Here is a 21208-nt window from a genome sequence, read left to right as displayed (position 1 = left end):
GCTTGTTCCTCCCTATTGACCATATTATTTAATTTTTTTCCTGGATGATTTTGTGTGATAATCACTGAAAAAACAAGAATAGAAATCTACTTGTTCTCCTGGGCCTTGGCAGAATTATTTTAAATTCAGCAGAGCAGGGAAGAAGGAGGGAAGGTTTGCATTTTCTGTTTGAGTACTGGATCTTTTATTATACAGCAACCCTCCATTATTTCAAACATGCTCATTAGGTGCTGAGCTAAAGGTAACTATAATTAAATTCAATTTTCTACCTAGCACCAAGGTGCATAGGTTTCTGGGCAGCCAGCTCCTTGTCACCTTTCCTGTGTACTTGTGGCTAAGTATGAATATTAATGAATTCTGAGTTCTCCTCACCCTCCCCTTTCCCAATTTATTCAGAACTATTCTGTCTTTCTGCAATAAAAGAAGAAAAAAAGAAAAAGGCAAAATATAATTAGCTTCTCTATGAGAAGCCCTCTGCTCTGGCATCAGTGACTGAGCCTCCCACCTTGCTAGTGGCCAATGTACTGATGAAGAAAAGAACCTTTAATAAGGCCGGGGTTTGATTATATTCAGAAGCCCTGACAACCTTCTGAGAGCCCTAGAATGAAAATAAGATTTCTTGCTCATGTTCCTGGCCATGAAAGAACCTTGCTCAGCCTAGCAATAAATGTTTTACCCATGCTTGGGTCACACATTTCTTGATTGAAAATCTGCAGACTCTTATAGAGAGCGAGGACAGAGGGTTTGGTCTAAAACTACTGGTGCTAATAAGAATAATGACATTTCCCCTCTGCCAAGCCATCACTTCCCTAGAGCTTGCAAATTAGCTCTAATACTGGAGTGGGAATCCATGATTATCAAGCCACAGACTTGCTACAGACTGCCAACACCAGTCCTTCAGGCAAAGTCTCCTCTCACCAATCCCAGGCACGGTGAGGGTGCAGGGAGTTGGGGTGTTCCACCACAGGCTGACCCCAGCTAGGGGCACAGAGGCAGAGAGCAGATGTCACCACAGCCTGTTTTCTCCTTCCAAAGTGCCATATCTCAGAGAACCAATTCCAGGGCAGCACTTCTGCACCAAGGAGGGCAGGAGAACCTGCCCTGTTTTTCCATTGAAAATTAACCACAGGATAAGGTGCCCTACCCTAAACTGGAGAGACTTTCCATGGGGAGGGAAGTACACCAAAGAGGCAGCTCAAAGCACAAGTGGTTGCACTTACTAGCCAGGAGCTGCCACCTCAGCACAAAGAAGACCAAGCCTCTCATTCTTCAGCTTGCCTGTTTTTCCTGGGTTACATCACCACAGGATCAGGTTGAGTCCCACCAGCTCTTTGCTTCCCAACCCCACTGAGCACCACCTCTACTGAGGCTCAGTGCAAAAAGAGCATCCATTTCCCACCTTCCATTAACACCACAAAAAAGGCTGGTCACAGGACAGCTGCAAGGACCTTCTCAGTGCCATGATTCATCATTCATGCCTGGACTAGATCAATGGGCTGGTTCATAGCACACACAGGTTCAGCTCTCCAAATGGGGGCACATGTTCCTGCATCTTCAGCTTCAAAAGCACACTCCTCTTTTCAGCCCCACCCCCAAAAGCTACAGGCTAGCATGGAGTGTGTCTGCATTTGGATTGATGAGTGTTCCCCAAAATAGAAGACAAAAAGCTGATTCCAGCCTTCTCCAAAATATTTTATATTAATAATGATTTGTGTTAAAAATTAATTCGTTTTTACTGTGTTCACACCTCAGTGGTGTTTGCTGACTGGAAGCATGCTGGTAAATGTGTTTGCTGAAGAAACATTCCCTGCACTGGCAAATTTTAGGCAAATATTTGTGGTAAGCCATTTTCAAAACTGTAAACCCAAATATTTATCCCAGAAAAAGGATTCTAGAAGTCCACTCGCAGGACAGGAACATACCACACAATCTCTGTCTCCACCAGCCTGACAAAGAATCCTTCAGAGGGGTACTGGGGATACCTGATAAAATCCCAGCTTGCTTACAGGCAGACCAAACCCCAAAGGAGAGGAAGGACAAAATTTATGAAGCCAACAACTCATGGCAATTATTTTCTCAGTGTGCCTATCACATTTGGTGAAATGAGGAAGTGCATGTGAGGCCTGACACAGCTGCACTGAGGCTGAGGTGGGATGGGGTCTATTCCCTTCTATTTCTGTGGCAAAGAATAGCAGCAGTGCTCCCTCAGATTGTGTTTTTGCAGGCTATATGCCCTCAGAAGGAGGGTCAGCTGGATGGTGGCCACTAGACCTCAATTAGATAGGAAAATACTCTGTCGATGGAAAGTCGTACAGGGCTGCAGAAATGCCCTTACACCTGCACAAACCAGAGAAGAAGAAAGCAGCTTAGAAAGCATATTTTCTCCTAGATCCAAGCCATTCATCTATAATATATGTTTTGTTTGGTATTTACACAGAATCTATCTGAAAATGAAGGTGCCTTTATTTGCCAAGGGTAGCAGACGTGTTTTCTGCAATCTACTGCCAAAAAGTAAGTTAGGAAAGGAGAAGAGGGAAGTTCAGCTCCTTCAGCGTGGAGAGCATGGTGTCCAAATACTTCGAGTCAACACACTTGCAATAAAATTTAAAGTATTTAGCTCAGACAGCTGAGACTGCAGCTGATTATTTTTAATCTAGACAATAGCACGATGCCCAAACAGCAGCAGCAGAGTTCAGCCTTCCTGGAGTGTACTTTTGCCTGTCACCCATTAGGGAAATGTAGGAAAAGCCAAAAGACCTACCCTGGGCCAAGCCTGAGAAACTGCAGAGGCAGGACTTGTTTGAGGACTTGGCTGCTGCCTCCTCCAGATAAACTGGGTGCTTCAGGCTACTGAACAACTTGATCCTGCAGCCCAGTCCTGCCTGACCAGTCCTCCCCCCTGCTCCTTCTGGTAGTCTCACCACAGAGGACAGGGCTTGACCCACCTTTGGGAATGATGTCCCCTGAGCAGTGCACAGCTCCTTCCAGTTCAGTACCTCGATGGGAGGGAGGATGGAATTCTACATTGCTACCAGCCTGGTGCAAGAGATGTGCTGCACTCTTAAAAAGCAAAGGATTCTAATTTTTTGAGTTCTCAGCCTTTCCGTCTTTCATGACCTAAAATTTCATTCTCAAAGGACTTCCTTGAAGGCATTCTAAACAGAACTACACATAAAAAGTCCAAATGGCCGACAGAAGATCAATAGTGTTTTTCCCAATGCAACCTGTGAAAAATTGTATTTTTAACATGCACTTTTAACCTCTCTCAGACTCCCCATCTCAGTGACAACCACATAGCATATGGTTCTAGTCATCAGAAGAATTAAACAAGTATCTACAAAGATAATGAAGCAGTAAAACCCACAATAGAGATTAAACTCTCTGGAAACCTGTAAGTGGAAAAGGTTTAGAACAATGCTGCATTGCAAATTGGAAAACAATCAGAAGATAATTTTGTTTTAAAGCAGATGAGAATATGAAGACACTGAAATTGAAGGAGAATTTTTAATGTACGTAAGGCAGAGGAGTTGATCATCAAATATTGGGAGGGCTAACTTATGCTTGCCAAGGGAGCAGAGGGTGATCAGTACCAGCAGCAAAACACCCAGTCAGAGCCTGCTGGGGGAACAAACTCTTGGTGCCACAACAAGAGTTTGCCAGGCAAAGAAAGTTTCCCATTCTGGACCATTGTGCACAATCCTCCAGCAATGTAAGCACTGTAAAAAGTTCAATGCACCTAATGGGGAGCAGAAATACAGAGTTCAGAGCTGAGACAGGGGGTGCAGCGTGCTAGACAGTTCTCACCATTTCAAGGACACCATCATAAGCAGCCAGATGGGGACAGGTTTGACTCCACAGCATGGTTTTCAGCAGCAGGCACAAGCCAGGGGATGTGGTATCTTTGCACGGGACATGGTATCTTTGCCACGTTTGTGCAAAATCCTTATGGGAGGGAGGCAGAGTCTGGCCCCTGCCTATTGCCCCTGGTGCAATCTGAGATGGGAGAGACTAATCTGAACTCCAACATGACTCCAAGGGGCACACTGTCAGACAGGATGCTGCACCATCTGCAGGGCACCCTTTCTGAGTATCCATGGATAGCGCACGGCCAAGAATTCCCCTTTTCCTTTTGGCCTTGGGAGGGGGAGAAGCACACAAGCATGATTTTTCAGGAACCTATGCACCAGTTGTGCTGCATGAAAACTCTCATGTCAGAGCTCTGGAAAGCTTGCAAATTGCTATTTTTGCTAAGACTGAGAAGGAAGAGCCATAGCACCTGAATGATGCAAGAGCCACTAAAACATCACTACTGCAATATCATAAAAACTGTATTTTAGCCTCTGATAAAGGCTCCTAGCTTTGTAAAGCCTAATTATTTGTGAGTCTCTGTAGCCTAATCATTAAAACTTGCAATTAATGCAAATGTCATTCACTATGGTTGCACCTACATTACCTGCTTGGCTATCTGCCACAAAGTCTGGGGCTCCTATGGGATCATGGTGTACTCTGCTCTCACTGGGCCAGGGTTTTCCTTGCAGAGACTAATGTGCACTAGTTTCATCCTAAGAAAACATGTCCCCAGTCTCAGGAACCCAGAAGTGCTGCTACATTCAATCATATGCTATATGTAAGGGCAGAAAACCTCACCAAATGCCCCACAAGCCCATGCAGAAAGGTGGACTCTCAAATGCACTTTCCATTGGAGTCCAGTAAAGAGAATAAAATATGTTTTCTTTACTGCTTTATGAGGGACTAATGCTATTGAAAAAGGAGTAGCCAATAACAGTAGTAGCAGCAGACAATACTTGCTGGGATTAAACTGTAAAGAATTATTTGCAGGAAACTGCACATTGATTTTGACTCTGCAAACCTCAGAGATTTTTCCTGGTTGTGAGTCCAAGCTTCCACCTCCACCCCACCAAAGCTGATGGAAATGAACAGTGCTGGCTATTCAAGAAGCTCTTGCTTTCAGAGGAAGAAAAATGAGAGGAGAAACATTTATATCAGCACAATCATTCCATTGGCTCTCTCACCCTCGTTCTCCCAGTCCTGGCTATTAAATAGATCACTCTAGCCAGAAAGTTCTTCATACAGATTCCTTACCTACACACTACTGCTGACTGTTTGATGAGGCTGTCACCATCCCAGTACCACAATGTTTCCTCAAAAAAAATGCAGGTATTTTTTCTGATGACATACTATTTAACAAAAAAACATCAAACCTCCAACTTCAGATACAGCAGAAAACCATCATCCTGTGACCAAAAGCCACAGAATGCCTGAGGTAGGAAAATACTATTTATTCTTCTAATGGATTTTATGAACAAATCAAATGAGGTGAGATGTTTCTGAAAATTTGATCATTCATCACCAAAGCCTTTTCCCATCTTGTACTCATAATTTCTACTACCTGCCTCTGCTGGAAATATGTCCTGCTCATAGAAATAGATATAACATGCACACACTCACTTATTCATGTGCACACACTCCAAGCAAGTGCCTGGCCTTCTTTGGAGAGCAGCAGATTTATAAAGATGCAAGGAACATTTAATCAGTCATTTTTATTTGCTTTTCTTTTAATAAAAAACTACTGCAGCTATGGAATGTGAACTTTTGCCTACTTTTTAAATGTCGGACTTAACCATTCTCCCTTCTTCTTTTTTCTTCTATCTCAGAAACAGTCTTAATAAAGCTGCAGAGGATAAGCATCATATTTCTCATGTTTGATTTTTGTCTGTCAGAATGGCAACAATTTTAGCGTTGCAGAGATATAAAAAATCCCCAAGCACTTGAGTAAACTTATAATTTAGCTACCTCCATGCATTTTCTGAGGCTTTGGGAAAGAAGATGCTGTGATCACATAAAAAAAAATATATATCTATTAAAAAAAAAAAAAAAAAAAAAAAAAAAGTGGTTTTAATTCTGGTAAAGTTCTGCACATGTGTATAATGTTTTTATGTGTGTGTTTTCATGACAGAAAATACCAGAAAAAAATTTGGAGTGCTGTGGGAATAAATTTTCGGCATTCTTACTCATTTAAGGGCAGCCAAAAAAGTGTATTCACAGAAGCTTGGCAGCAATCCCTCATGGAGACAAATAAGTACATTACAAGACAGTGCTGTTCCCTTTCCACTGTGCAGCAATGTAGAATTTCACACTCTGTTCACATTTTAGAAGACTGAAAAAATTTATCAATGCTCGAAAGGTTCATTAAAAAAAAGAGCAAAACCCAATCCTTGCTGAATGAGCATTTGGGGTTATCAGCTGCTGGTGTGGGGAGGTGCTGTGGTGGGCTCAAAGAATGGAGCACAGCTCTGCTGTACCATTACAGGCTGCTTTGTCTCCTCATCCAGTAATGAAAACAATGTGGTCATTCCTGGAGTCACTCCACAGCTTGCCCATGGGAACTTTTCCCCAGATTTTAAGACTTAAGACTTATACTTTTCTGCCATTTTTGTCTCTTTGGAATAAAAAAAAAAAGTTTAAAAAGTAAAAATATGTAGAATTTCTCTCGTTTACTTTTCACTACCCGGGTGGCCAGTGATCAAACATGACAGTTGATAGAAATTGTCTTTGGCTATCCACTATCCCTGGTTTTCAAGATGAATAGAAGCAATGTTGCAACCATAAACAATTTCAAAACAACTTTCTTAAAATATCATGAGACTCCATCTCCAAGATTACTGCCCCAAAAATAAAACCACTGAGATTACTTTTCTCTTACCCCCAACATCCTTTTTCCCCTTGCTCTCGAAAATGCTTTTCCTGCATTTTTCTTTCTTCCTCCCCTCCCTCCCAGGAGCTCTTCTATCTCCCTGGTGCACACAAATTTATTTCTCAATATCATCTTACAGATTTTCTCTGTCTGCCTCACAACAGTCTTCAAAGATATTCTCTCAGACATCAGACTCCCAGGCCAGACCCTTTCCAGCTATCCTCCACCTCCAGAGACTCTCAGGATTTTGTGGCTCTTACAGGGAGTATTGAAACCAAATGCATCTTTCTGGCTCCCTCAGGGAAGCTCTGCAGCTTGTGGGGTAGTAAAAAAGCTGAGCTGCAAAATTTGGGAGGCAGAGGATCCCAAAGGTACACCAAGGTACATATATTCAACATCATTCTTCATATCATTCTTCATATTTAATAACATCAGCTTTGCTAGAAGTCACTCTAAGTCTTCACCATATTTCCAACTTTAATTTTTGTATCATTGAGACACACAAAGATCTAAACTGAGAAAACATTCGGGTTCAACTCCAAAACTGGTCAAACATTTGTAGTCACATGACATTACAAGATAACACAAGTGTGACATTTTATTCAATAAATGAAGTGCATGAAAACAAACTAAAAAAAAAGGGAAAAAAAAGTTGGAAGAAACCTTTAGGATGACCATTACAATTTCCTTTAAAATTTCAAAGATGTTAATGGCAATGGCTGGCTTGTTTCTAATGCATTGGGAAATAACAAAAAGAACATATATAAAATCTTTGAATTATGATAGTTTTAAGAAAATGGACCATTTCTCCTGGTAAGGGATTTATTCATGAAAATACTTCTCTCACTGCCCTCATACTATAACAATATCAGACAGACCAATCTGTTCTGGCACAATTGAAGGAGGAATTTTTTATCCTTTTATTTAAGTGTAATTGTGAAGTGGTTTCACAAACACACTCAAATACTACCAGACTGAGTGAGAGGCAATTTCTAAAATGCATGTGTTTTTTCCTTCTTGTATTGGTACAAGATGGAGAGACAGGCTTGAAAAGGCACTTTTTCAATCCCCCTGAGCCATGTTGAGTTGAAGACCATACACACTGCATTCAGACCTGAGACAAAAGGGTTTTCATCTTCTTATTTTTTGTTACTTTTTGGCTTCATCAGATAGTCTGGGAACAGCCATACAGGTTGGAAAGTTGCTGTCAATTTGTTGAAGCTGGTGTAGCTTGGGTAATGCATTAGTATCACTGTGTATTGTTCTGGGAACTAGAGAGAATCTCTTCAGGACTACCTTTCTTTAAGTGAAGCCATGTTGATTGTTGGATTGAGCCTGGAGAACCACTGCTCTCATGGCAAATTTCTCTTCAATAGCAGCTAATGCTTTAGAGGAATTTGCTGACAAGAGAGGTTCCATCCGTACTAGTAAAAATAGGATGACCAGGACCATCCTGGGGGAGGAAGATCAACTGGCAGAGAAGAGCCTGTGTCCATGAAATTGAATTTCCCTACCTTTTTAAACTGTATCTAAGCTGCCTGTTTCCATAGGAGTGTCATTAGCAATGCTTGTTTCCCAGTGCATACCCCATTAGCTAAAGCACTTCTTTCTATTGGCACCACCACATCTACAAAAGACCAGTCACAGGTAACCTGGATGATGTGCAGAACAAATATTTTTACCCACTCAGAGAGACTGAGAAGAAAAGCAGCACTACAAAAAAGGCTCCTCAGAAGAGTGCAAGACTGCTCTGCATGCAAGAAAACTCTGGGAATCGCCAGCAGGCTCAAGGGCATCCTTGTGAAGGCTTTATTTTTTGTTCTTTTTCAATCATCACAAAGCACAACACTAAAGTGCACTTCTACAATTCTAAGGTAAGTGTTGGGGTGCTGTACTTGCTGGTTGTCAGTGGAAAAACTCTCAAGAACATCAGCACAGACATGGTGTTGCATGACCAGTTTATCCTCTGACTGTCCCATGCTTTCTGCAAATGTGCCATCAATCCATATGGGCTTTCACCAATACAGACATTGTGGAATCACAGGAGACAGTGCTGGAAAATACCTTGAGATGTCCCAGGGTAGGACAAGCTGTACCTCAATGCCGTTCCTAGGGGTTGTTTGTCTCCCCTGTTCTGAAAAACACTCTTTCCACTTGAAAACTGCTATCCTGTCCCATTTCCTCCATCAATCTCCTCTCCCTTAGAGTAAGTAACTCAAATCTTTGCCTTTCTTCTTCTTAGGCTATGTGTTTAGATCACATTTTTAAAATAACTTAATCTTCCCTTCATCCTCTCCAAGTGATCAGTGGCTTTCATGAAGCACAGTGCCAGACACTGGACATGAAATAGCTTTAGTAGTGGAAGCATCATTTGCCTTTGTAGTTTACACATCACAGGGTGGACTTTCTCCTCTTCACAGCAGGCTGACATTGTTCACATCTGCTTGTCTTGTGATCTAACATCGCTCTGAGATCCTTCCTGGGAGAAACCAACAGTTTCTCACCTCTTATTTAATTAATAATTTTTTGGTGCCCCCTTCCTTGCACCAGGCACTGTGGAATTTCATCTTGTATTTAGGAAAAATCTTCAGTTTTTCAGAAATGCTTTTAATTCTAACTTTTTCCCTGTTGTGTTTTCAGCCTTTCTCAGATTTGTTTTAGCTTCAGGCTTGCTAAGCCTCCCATGATACAGGTCATTAAAGAGAGCATTGTATAAAAGTGGATGGAGAACAGGCACTTGTGCATTATTCACAAGGCGAGATTTCTAAAAAATGACACTTTATCACAGTTCCATAATACATATTTTGATATTTCTTTCCCCCTTTTGCTATCAACCACCACTCTTCTGGGCTGTGTGTTTCAAATTTCCTCCTACACAAAGGCTGTAATAAGATCCTAGAAAGCAATTTCTAATTGATAACTCTGAATTTCAGCCAGGAATATAAATCTGAGATCTTTAAATTATCCTAATTGATATCTGGGGGGATTCACACTTACTAATGGACATTTTACATCTCTTGAAACTAAACAAAAGGTTTGAAAATCCTATGTCCATCTTTCTGATGCTCTGCATCCCCTTACTGAAGGTAAATTTTGTGCACATAGTGGCTTAACAGTGTATTATTTGTCTTTTACTTTTTTGACTGGCACAAACTTGCATTTTTTTTAATTGTGCTGCATTTCTTACAGCCTGAGTCTATTTGATGTGGCAGGTTTGTGTGTTAAAGGTCTGTGACACACAGGTAGTACATTCCTTGTTTTAAGCACTGCTGTGAGTCAGAAACTGTTTAGTTTTAGCCCTGATTTTGCTATATAGGCACCTGCATACATCTAGGAAGATATTTTAGCTCCCTACCTTGTTTTAGTACCAGCCAGTGCTGAAACAACCCAGCAGACAACATTGTCTTCCTTGCTTTCAGTGAAAGTCCAAAATTAATACCCACGGTGAATTGCACCCAGCTAAATGCACTTAGCTACAATTATTCTTCCAGGTTTTCAGTGCCTATTTACAAACAACATCTTGGAAATAGGCTAGCAGATCTTCAGCTGGTGCAACCGTGCTGCTCCACAGATGGCCAGGAGAACTGTTCACGAAGGCATTATGTTATCGAACTGTATTATCTCATCAGCTTCTGTAAATCCTATTTGACAAGATCTGCTATAAAACCAGTTTCTGCACCCCTGAGCTTTACTGCAAAACACCTGCATTTATGCCCCTTTCTTCTGCTGGGGGCAAAATATTTTAGAAGTCGAATCTCTTAATGGAATTGATGTATCAAGAAGAGCAGGTGGATTTCTCGGGGAAAAAAAAAAAAAGGATTTTAAAAAGCAAACAAAGGGAAAGGAAGTAAAGGAAGGAAAGTATATCTTCATTAGAAAAGCTTTTCTGTAACAGGAGACTGAAGAAATACTATTAGAAATCAAACACAGGAAGATTAGGAGTTACAAAAACTGGAGGAAAAGAGAATTAGAAGTAAAAGAAGCAGAGCAGGAATACAATCACAAAGGTCAATTGATAAAATACGTTGCAAGCGCTGAACCAACACCAATCAATACTGCTCAGTGTGAACTGAATCACAGCCTAATAACCACATCACATCCACTTCATGGCACTATCACAGCACAGCAGGAGGCACTGTCCAGTCAGTCCACTTTCTTCACACTCACACGGACTGGCCTTGCCACACAGTCCAGAAGTGCAAGGTGGGATGCATTTCACCCTTGGTGCTCTGCCTTCAGTACTGAAAAGTGCCTAAAAAATGCAACACCACAGATCAACGCTCCCCAAAGCAAGATGGAGCTAGGAAGAGTGGCTGAATGCAATGCCTGCCATATCTTCCAGCTGGGAGGCAGTCCATGGACAGGAGCATCCTTGTGCAGTTCACTCCTGTGCACAGGTGTGCACCCTGCTCGTTTCCCTAGGAAGAATAGAGGATGAGCCTCACCTGCCTTACCCTCTGAGTCAATCCCAGGGTTCCTCTGCAGACTCCATCTCCTGAGCAGCATGCAGGCCATCAGGGAAATCCCTATACCCAGCAAGATTTGGTCACATCTCCAGGTCAGCTCTGAAGTAAAAACTCTGCCTTCTCCATACAGTAGGTTAAAGTCACATAGAAAATAAGTAGAGATTTGGGTTGAGAAGAGGCTTTATATCAAATAGTGTGATCAAAGCCAAGTTTTTTACATCATATTATGGAAAAATCTTGTCCCCTTTCAAATCAGTAAAAGTCTCCTAAAAGTGTTTTAAAAGGCCCAAGAATTCATCGTGAGCCTTGATCAAATGCTTAAGATGTTTGACCTGCATCTTTCAAAAATTTTATAAAGTGAGATAATCAGCAATATATGCTCCATGAAGATACTGCACTACTGCTTGAATATGACAGCACATTTGGGGTAGTAGTTCCTACTGTGTGCCCAAAAGGGAGTGCTGAAAGAAAAAGATAAAAAACCCTGCTCTTTCTCCAGTTACCTTATTCCAGAGAAGTGCTGGATGCCTAATGGTTTCATATCTATCCAAAGGCACAGAAAAGCCCCTCTCCATGCTGAGCCCTGCCCTGAGCCTGGAGCTCCTTAGCCAGCTCCATGGCAGCGTGCCGGTGCCTGCTGCTGGCGGGAGGGCCGGGACTGGCACTGCAGCTGCAGCTCCCCTGCCCGGGCAGAGCCTGGGGCAGCACAGCCCAGCACGGCACGGGGTGCCTGGCACACATCCTGAGCCAGGCTGGCGCTCCAGCACCTGCGGATCCATCCGCTGGAGAGGAGCGCAGCCCCTCGGGCAGCGCGCCTGCCAGCGCAGCACACACAGATGCTATCGAAGCACTGGCTCTGGGAGACTGGGAACTGATTTCCCTGCTTCCCTCCACGCCTTTTCCCTGTCTTGCTGCTGGTCCCGTGCCTGGGACAACACCTTTTCTTAAAGCATCCGTTCTCCCCTTGCTTGTTTTGGTTTTACACTTTGAAGAGGTTAATTAATCATCACTGTCCGACAGATATATCAAATTCAAGATCATAAGAAGTCTGCAGGTTAACTCCTTTTCTAAGAAAATTAAATGTATATAGCAAATCCACAATGGGATGAACAAGCCTCACATTTCAAAATGTTTAATCTCACCAAAAACATCTTTCACAATCTTAACTGCTTGAAGCATGAGCAACCAGCAAAGCAGGCTTACAGCACCCCTAGACTGTTGTAAGTCCTTCTTCATTGCATTACTCAACTTTCAAGAAAAATTCTCTACCACAGTTCTTCCTTTCCATTTTCAGTAGCAATGTGCTATATAACTTAGAGGAGTCTTTTTAATATTACCATGCATTGCTTATATATTACATATATGAATATTATATATACTCATACAACACTTATACCAGGATCTCACAAATATAAAGAAATAAATCTTACTGCATATGTTTAGAGAGCTGTTTGCAAGATTTTGGAGTCTAATTAACTGAAAGTTCTCCCCAAATGAGAAAATTAAAAATCACAGGGAGATTGAGAAGTGGCCCAGGAGTGGAATTGTCTCAGGAAATTAATCAAAATGTGCATAACCAATTATTTGACAGATATTACTTCTTCTAATTATAGCCAGATATTGCAGCTGACAGAGAAGGTAAGGTAGCTTTTTACATAACAGCAGAGCACAGGACATCTGTCACCAAAATCTATTCCACAGCTAATTCTCCTAGTATCTCACTTAAGGCTGTCTCTGATCAAAATCATAGATAAATAACTCCGATTCTGTGGCTTTGTAAGCAAATGAAAGCTGCTAAGTCTGGAAAATACTGCCCTCTGTGCTCTACTACCTGCCCAGATTCATGGAGAAATCCAGCTGACATTGCTTGCAATATGCTTTTGTGCCCACATTATCCCATGCCGTTTGAAAACACAACACTGCTGAGTTTCTGACATCCATTATTTCATCATTTTATGTGCTGTTAATCTTCATAGCCGAGGATGACTTTGTTTTGTTTCAGAGTCATCCAACTAAACTCAGTCCACTGGGGTTAATTCATCACCAGAAACTCTGGCAAGATTTTTATGCTGCTCCAAAAATTGCCAACGTACAGTTCAAAGGCACATGTATTTGTGTTCACACATGCCCACACACACGAAAAGGTGTGTGTATGTAAACTTATGGGTACACACACACATGGAAACAAACTCAATTTCATCATGTTTTCCTTTTAAAATAATTTTAGCCAGTGGCATTGCAAAATCTGTCTGGCCTATAACCAGGAGCCTGCACCTGCACAGATCCCAGTTGCAGAACCCATCCTGTAATTGTTAAGCAATTTGCCTGTTAAACACCACTGGCAAGAGTCTGGCAGATCTTACACTCAAATAAAACAGTATTTGTTTGGCTCATATGTTACTAAGACACTGCACTATTCCTCAGACATCTAGAAAGCTGCTGTTGTCATACCAGCAAGAGGTTTTGCTTTTCCCTTTAAGTTAATGAAATATTCCTTTACATGCAAGGAGCACATCTCAGAATACCAAATCCTTCCTAAAATGATGTTTCTATCCTAGACATTCTTCCTATATTTGGAGACGTAGGAAGGAGCAGGGCTCATCGTTCCCTGCTCCCACTCCTACTCTTTTAAAGAGGAGCTATCTCTGGAAAAGGAGGTTCAGGCTCTTTCCATTGGAAAAAACAATTACTTTTTATTTCTCCTCACTTCACTCTCTTGCCAGACTCTTCAGTTAGTCTTTCACTAATGCTAACATATCTCTCCGAGTCAATGCAGCCAGCATGGGCAAGAGCAGTGAAAATGCACTGCAGCTCAGGCTTCGATATATGACAGCAGCCAGACAAAAGATGGCCCACTGACTTTGGCTTCCCATGGCTCTCTGAAAACCACATTGCTCTGTCTTCACTGCTACTGCCCTGTTAACACATGCTATTTGTTGGTGGGGAGCAGAAAACCATATCCTAAACCACTGGCAAAAACAGGATTTGCATGAGCACTGTAACAGGACTGCAAATAAAGCTTTGCAAGGTCAGGGAAATGCTAGCGGAAGAGGTATAGAGGTGAGGGCTGAGAAACATTTTCCATTCATTTGATTCCCCAGGTTCCAAGAAAGCAGAATTACTTATTCAGGAAAAACATAAATGTTGCATCAAAACTACTCAACTGGATACCTGGTTGTTCCACATAATGTCCAAGGTGCTACATTTTGGCTGTCAAAAAGCAGCTCAAAAGCAGTCAACAAAAATTAGTCAGGTTCTCCATTTCCTTGAGCTTCCCTTTCCGAATTCCTCCCCTTTCCTTTTGAGTAGAACAGACAAAGATCAAAACTAAGCAAGTGCTTAGACCTCTGTTGAAAATATTTCAGCATTTTCTGGAGACAAGTGCAAAATCACTTCGCATAAAATCGCAACCTAACTCTGTCTAGAAGCACATCTGCTAACCTGAAACATTTGTCCTCTACAACCAGTACAGGGCAATGGGTTGGCAGATTGACCCTCTAGAGGGGCCAGACTCAAATACCTGCCCTGGACAAGATAAAGCAAATTTTGGAGATGACTCTCTCTCCCAAAGTTAACTGTAGGAGGATCCTGGAAATCTTTGGCTCATGTACATTTATAAGGGCAGTTAATATATGAACAACTGACAGTGAAAGTGTTGAAGTTGGGTGAGAGGGGTCCTGCCTTAAATATCTTGTTGCAAGCATAAAGCACACACAGAAAGGCATGGCAAGTCTGGAGTGCTGATTGCTATAGAAACCATAGTACCATTTCTGTGTCTTTTTTTCTGTGTCTTAATTTTTATTTCTCCTGTAAGTTTGGCATAAGTAAAAATCTGCACTACCAGTCCTTTCTTTTATGGGTTTTTAAGGCTATTCTTTGCTTTCTTTACAATTCCTCCCCGCATACACACCAGATGAAAAGCTTTCTAGCCATGCCATTAATCTGCAGGTGCTTTAGTGAGGAGTTGATGTGCAGGTTTAACAAACTACTGAAGATCAGTGCTTGAAAAATGAGGACCATTATTATTCCATGCCTTGCAGATTATGAACTGATAGCTGTAGCCTCCATCCTTTGCTTGTGCTTCATAACTTGGAAATCTCTGCACATTCAGAGAAGCATTCAGTTAAAACGGAAATGGATTTCTCTGTCTAATTAGACTAAGTGCTCTCTCCTAGCCTTTGTCCTTGTCTTTCTGGGATCTCATTTACTGTGCTATTTAAAAGGAGCCACATCTGTTACAATGAGCTGTCTGTCAACTAAACATCCCATATCAGACACAATTTTCTCTCACCTTTTACTTATACTTTTCAATAACAAGATGATAGATGCAGATTTTAGTCAGCAGTTTTTTAAAACTGCTGAAAGGAAAGTTTGCCCTCCTCCCTGTTCTCTTCCAGCTTGCAATATGGTCCTAATTTAGAGACACCATGAACACCAAATTAAAAAACTAGATTAGTTTGGCCTCTAAGTTTGCTTTTATTTAGACCACTAAAATAAAAATCATCTTGGTCTTTGCATGTTTTAATTGAAAATACTGCTAATCACTCAGTAGCAATAGACATATGCCTCACTGTAAATTTTACATTCACCCCTAGCAGCTGCAGCTGGTGTTGATTTAGTGTTACCCTGATAACCCTGCTGGGTGTTTTTTTACTTGATTTACATTCCCTGTGAAGGGTGGAGGTAACATTTCTCAGAATGTGAAAACAAAGTGACCTTACAGCTATACTCTCCTTCCTACAAGCAGCAAAGCAGTGTTTTTTACCATCTGACCTTTAAAAGTGAAATTCCAAGGGTCATCCTGAGCAACTCTGCTTCAATGAGCTTTGTTTTAATCTACCAACCACAAACATTCAGGGTCAGCTCTGAATGTTTGTTCATCACTCTGATTTTCCTCCACTGGTGTTTTTTGCACAAGCACCCAGGAAGGCAAACACAGCCCAGGGAAGGAGGGATCCCCTGCACGGCACTGGCTGCAGGGGTGGATGTGCTGTGGGTGCACAAACACACACAGCACCAGGCTAAAGGCTGCTGTGCCACCTCCAAGCCACTCAGCCATGCTGGGCAGAGAATTTAACCTGGGTCCTGCAGCCTCATCAAGGCTTAGCTCAGGGCAGCAATCACACTCAGGCAGGGGCTGCCACAAGAACTCAGGTGCAGTTTCAGGCTGGGTGTTCTCTCCACAGCAGCTCACTGTGCTGCTTTTATAAGACAGCTCTTTCTCATGGCTCTCTTGTGAATTTAAGCTATGAATTCTTAGTATTTGTTGGGCCTGGTTCATCAGTGATCTGGTTTCACTAGGCCTTCAGAGGCTCAGTCATGACACAAATAATGATTAATTGTAGCAATAAAATCCTTTGTCTGAAATACCTGTGTATCATTTGTAATGGATAGTTGGTCAATACTTTACTCTGAAAGTTTAGCATCCTCCAAGGGAAAGAACAATTTATTTTTTAATCCATTTCCTATAAGTGTGTCATCAGTTACTTGCTGCTCTCTCGTGTACAAATTCTTGTGGATCTGAAGTCTAAGATTTAGTCTAAGTTGAAAAGCAGACATTGCCCTTCCTCCATAAGTTATACATTGAATGCCAGCCCTAAGATTCCCTGTGGAAACTGTGAGAAGAGTGAGCAGAAGCACAGCTCAGCCTTTACAAAGAGCAAGGTGTGCCTCTGCCTGAGTGAAACAGCTGTGACAATGGGTGGGAGCCACACGCAGGGCTGCTAGCTGCTCCTCTATGTCATTTTCCACCATTTCCCTTTCAGGCAACAAAAACCCATTGGCACCAACTGCTGCTAAACATCTAATGTTTTGAAAGATTTGGCCTTTTTGACTGCAGTAGGATTTAAATTAAATTTTGACACATCATCTTAGCATACCCCTTAATACCTCTAGCCCTGGTTTACACCACGAGGAGGGTATGATAGATGCAGCCCTTATCTGATCTGAGCCAGCCACAAAGCAGGCAGCCTTTGAGGCATTTTATCTTACAATACAGATACCTTCTCTTGGATTGTATTTTGTCTTTGCCAAGTTTAGTGTGTGAAGCACAGCGTACAGCCAGAGGGAACAAAATCTATGTTTTTAAACCATGTTCCTTAATGAGCCTGCCCCAAATTAAAACAGCCTCTGTTATAACTTCAAAAACCTTCCCACTTCTCAGAGATACATTCACTGCATATATCTCAGAAGCAAAGTTCATGCCAAAGGGCTTTTTTATATTCTTTTTTTCTAACTTAGCTGCCAAATGCTGCATTAACTCAGTAGCTGAAATGCTGACTCATCAGACCCTACTTGTCAGAAATGCCTGTGTGCTCTCAAATAGAGATTGCTTTCTTTTCTGAGAGTTTAGATGCCTCTTCTGTGACAAGTTTCAAGCTTTATGGCCTCAAAAGATATTTTATTCTTATTTGATCCTGAATTGCCACCATCCTATTGGTTACCCTTTCAGACCCTCTCATGTCTGGACTGACATGATATTATTATTACTATTATTATTACTATTGTTGTTGTTGACATTTAATATTTTTATTGTTGAATTAAATTATTTGCTCTGGCTTTTTTACAAAATTTCCTTGTTTTGAAAGCTGGATCACAGGTGTTGCTAACTATCCAGCTTGCAAGGGAAATTTGTTTCAAGGGACCCCACCTCAGCAGGCACACATTCTATAATTGAAACCAATTTACAGTGCCATCAGCTCCCTGTATTTTCAGATTTCACTGAAATCACAGGATTTCAGCAGGAAGTTGGAAGTAAAGACAAAATTAACACAAGAGCAGAAATAACAAGAGAGTGTCACAGTGATGCCCAGTGCTTGGGTAGTCCAAGGCAAAATTAATTGCTGGGCAGAGACAGATGATGTGGCCCAAAGTGTGTCCAGTGGGGGGAAAAAATCACCTTGCTCAGTAAATGTAAGAGACCTGACAGTTCTAATTTTCTCTCACACATTTGGTAAATGCAGTTTAGAAACAAAATTATCACTTTTTAAACTCAAAAATGCTATGAAATTTACAACCTGACTTATGAATCTTGAGGGTCTGAGTCTGGTAGAATCTTTTCAGGTTACTTCTCTGATCAATGAATCCAGAACAAACAGCTTAGATTAAATTCACTGCTAGGCAAACAGTATATAGGGTACAGAATATGATAAATTTCATAACATGGAGAAAAAAACAACCCCACATCTGATTCATACAAATCTGATGATTAAGAGATTCCAGCAAAATTTCATTTTTACATTCAAAGATACTTAGGTTTGGCCTGAATCTGCTCAAATACAGCTCCTGTTGTTATTTACAATGTTATCAAGTGATAGTGGTTTTTAAAACATTGTAATTCCCCTTACATTGGTGTTTTACGGGCTGAAGTCCCATGGTCCCTCATGCAGCTGTCAAAACCTCCAACTTTCCCAGGACAACTGTTTCAGTTTATTTAAGTGCTGTCAGTGCCAAAATCTGGGGCATTCTGGAAATCTGATGGTAGCATAAAATAAACCGAAGCTGAGTGTCAGAAAAAATGGAACAGGGAATACATTACTCACTGCCTGAGTTAATAAGAAAATGAATTCTATGATAAAAAAACTTCTTTGAAAAGAACAAGCCACCACCAGAATTTTTAGATTTACTGCAAAAGTCAGTACTGAAAGGCTACAAAAAGTAGGCACTTCACCCCAGAACTGAGGGCTGGCTCCGCACCGCTGTGCAAACACAGCTTTTGCCACAGAACAGGCTTATCCTTTTATGGCTTAATAAACATGGCACTCATCCAGTCACGTCCCATGCATGCCAAACCTTTACTTTCCATGCCCAGCCCTCCCTGTCAAAGACTTTTTTTCTCTGGTGAGACCCCACCTGCAGTGCTGCATCCAGCTCTGGGGTCCCCAGCACAAGGACGTGGACCTGCTGGAGCCAGTCCAGGTGACACCAAAATGATGGGAGGGGTGAAGCACCTCTCCTGTGAGGAAAGCCTGAGAGAATTCAGATTTTTTAGCCTGGAGAAGAGATGGCTTCAGGATGAACTCATTGTGGCTTTGCAGTACCTAGGGAGCCTACATGAAGGATGGAGAGGGACTTTTTACAAGGGCAAGTAGTGACAAGGCAAGGGAGAGTATATTCAAACTGAGAGCAGGTTTAGATAAGATATTAGGAATAAATTCTTTACTGTTAGAGTTGTGAAGCACTGGAAAAGGTTTCCCAGAGAAGTTGTGGATGCCTCATCCCCAAAAGTTTTTAAGGCCAGCTGTTTAAAGCCAGGATGGGGCTCTGACAATCTGGTCCAGTGGAAGCTGTTCCTGCCCTTGGAGGGGCCATTGAAACTGGATGATCTTTAAGGGCTTTTCCAACCCAGGACATTCCACAATTCTATGACTTACAGTGACTTCTATTGGGCCATTTGCAAGGATGGGAGAGACACCAAATCTGGTCCTAAAGGACCCAGGCAAGACAAGCAGAAAATGAGCAGGTCTGAGAAAGACAAGAAGAGCAAGACAAAAGTCATAACAAAAGTTTAGGGAAACCTTTTCCCCTTGAAGGTTTGCTTGTGACTTGGTTGAGAAGAACCTGTCCACTCCAGTGGCAGGGGGGTTCTTTGGAGGTCAGGGCTGGAAGGCAGTGATTGGATCAGCCAAAGGGCCACATATCATAAGGTTTTCTATTGCATCTTTTAGATTTGCTGGCCTGCTGAGCTGCACAGCTTTTCAGATACAAAATGTAGCATCCAAAGAAAGCACACTTATCAGTCTTAAGGTAAATGCAGGGTTACAGACTTAGTTTTCAAAGTTTCCTTTCAATTTATTGTAAAAAAAAAAAATTAAATTGGTGCCACCAAATTTAATGACAAGGCTACCCTGCTGAGTTTGGAGCCCAGAAAGCTATTGTCTCCCTGGTCTATGTATCCTAGACTGTGCTAATGTTTCCTATAATGCAGCTAATAACCAACCATCAGCAATAAATGCCTTGTCATCTCATTGTTGCACACAGCAATAGCTGGAGCAGTGATACTGACAAATGAACCTGTGTAATCACTTTAGATTTCTTTGTTACATTTCACAGTGTGAAGACTGCTTCTGCTCAGCACGTCACAAAAAAACAAACAAGAGCTATAGCTGTCTCTTCCATCAATCTCAGCTTATTTTTGTCAGTCCTCTGCCTGTACAACCACAACCCCACCACTGCTTGACAGTGAATGGGAGAGCTGAGGGTTTGAGGAAGGGAAGATGGATGGTGGTCAGAGCGAGACAGATGGACCTCTGCACTCTCCCTTCTCCTTTGTAAACACTTTCTGCCTTGAGAGAGCAAGCAGGCAGGGGCAAACTGAACTTTTTTCCTACTTTCCAAGGCTGCTTCATATGGAAAAAGAGAAAAGTGGGAAGGGGGGGACTCTCATTAAAATCCAGTCGAGTCTGCCATTTTCTCTTTTACCTTTTCAATCTTTTTATAGTTTCAAATCATTAACTATCAGCGTGAAGCTCAAAGGTAGCAGTAGCCGTCTATGAAACAGTGACACATTTGACAATAATGCTTTTGAAGAGCTTGTCACATCCTCTTCCCAAATCAGTCTCATTAATGCTCAGACTGTCTTCTCTTTTCTCCCTGCTTCTTTTCTCCTGATTTCTCTCTAATTAGCTTGTTTTTTTATGCTCCCTCGTTCCACAGTTTGAGCTTAAAAAAAAAAAAAAAAAAGAAAAAAGAAAAAAAAGAAAGGAGGTAGATGTCATTTCCATGAACCCCAAGGCCAAGTTAATCAGCAGAATTAATGACTCTATTACCCATTAGACTTGGGGCTATGGTGCTTGTATGGCAGCACCCAGTGTTCTTCAATCCCACGCTTCTTCACTTTGCTCTCACAAATGTAAACTTTTGCTGCCTCCTGCAAGCACAGTCCCTGATCCAGCCAGCCCACCACGCTCCCCTTTGTCACAGCAGCTGCCATCACCCCAGAGGCAGCCTGGGCACGCTGCTGCTACCCTCCCTTACCTCTGCAACAGGGAAGGGAGCAAAACCTAACATCTGGTAAAAAGGAGATGGG

The sequence above is a fragment of the Oenanthe melanoleuca genome, chromosome 2 (assembly GCF_029582105.1).
Source record: "Oenanthe melanoleuca isolate GR-GAL-2019-014 chromosome 2, OMel1.0, whole genome shotgun sequence".
NCBI lineage: Eukaryota > Metazoa > Chordata > Aves > Passeriformes > Muscicapidae > Oenanthe > Oenanthe melanoleuca.
This window is presented reverse-complemented; position numbering follows the sequence as displayed.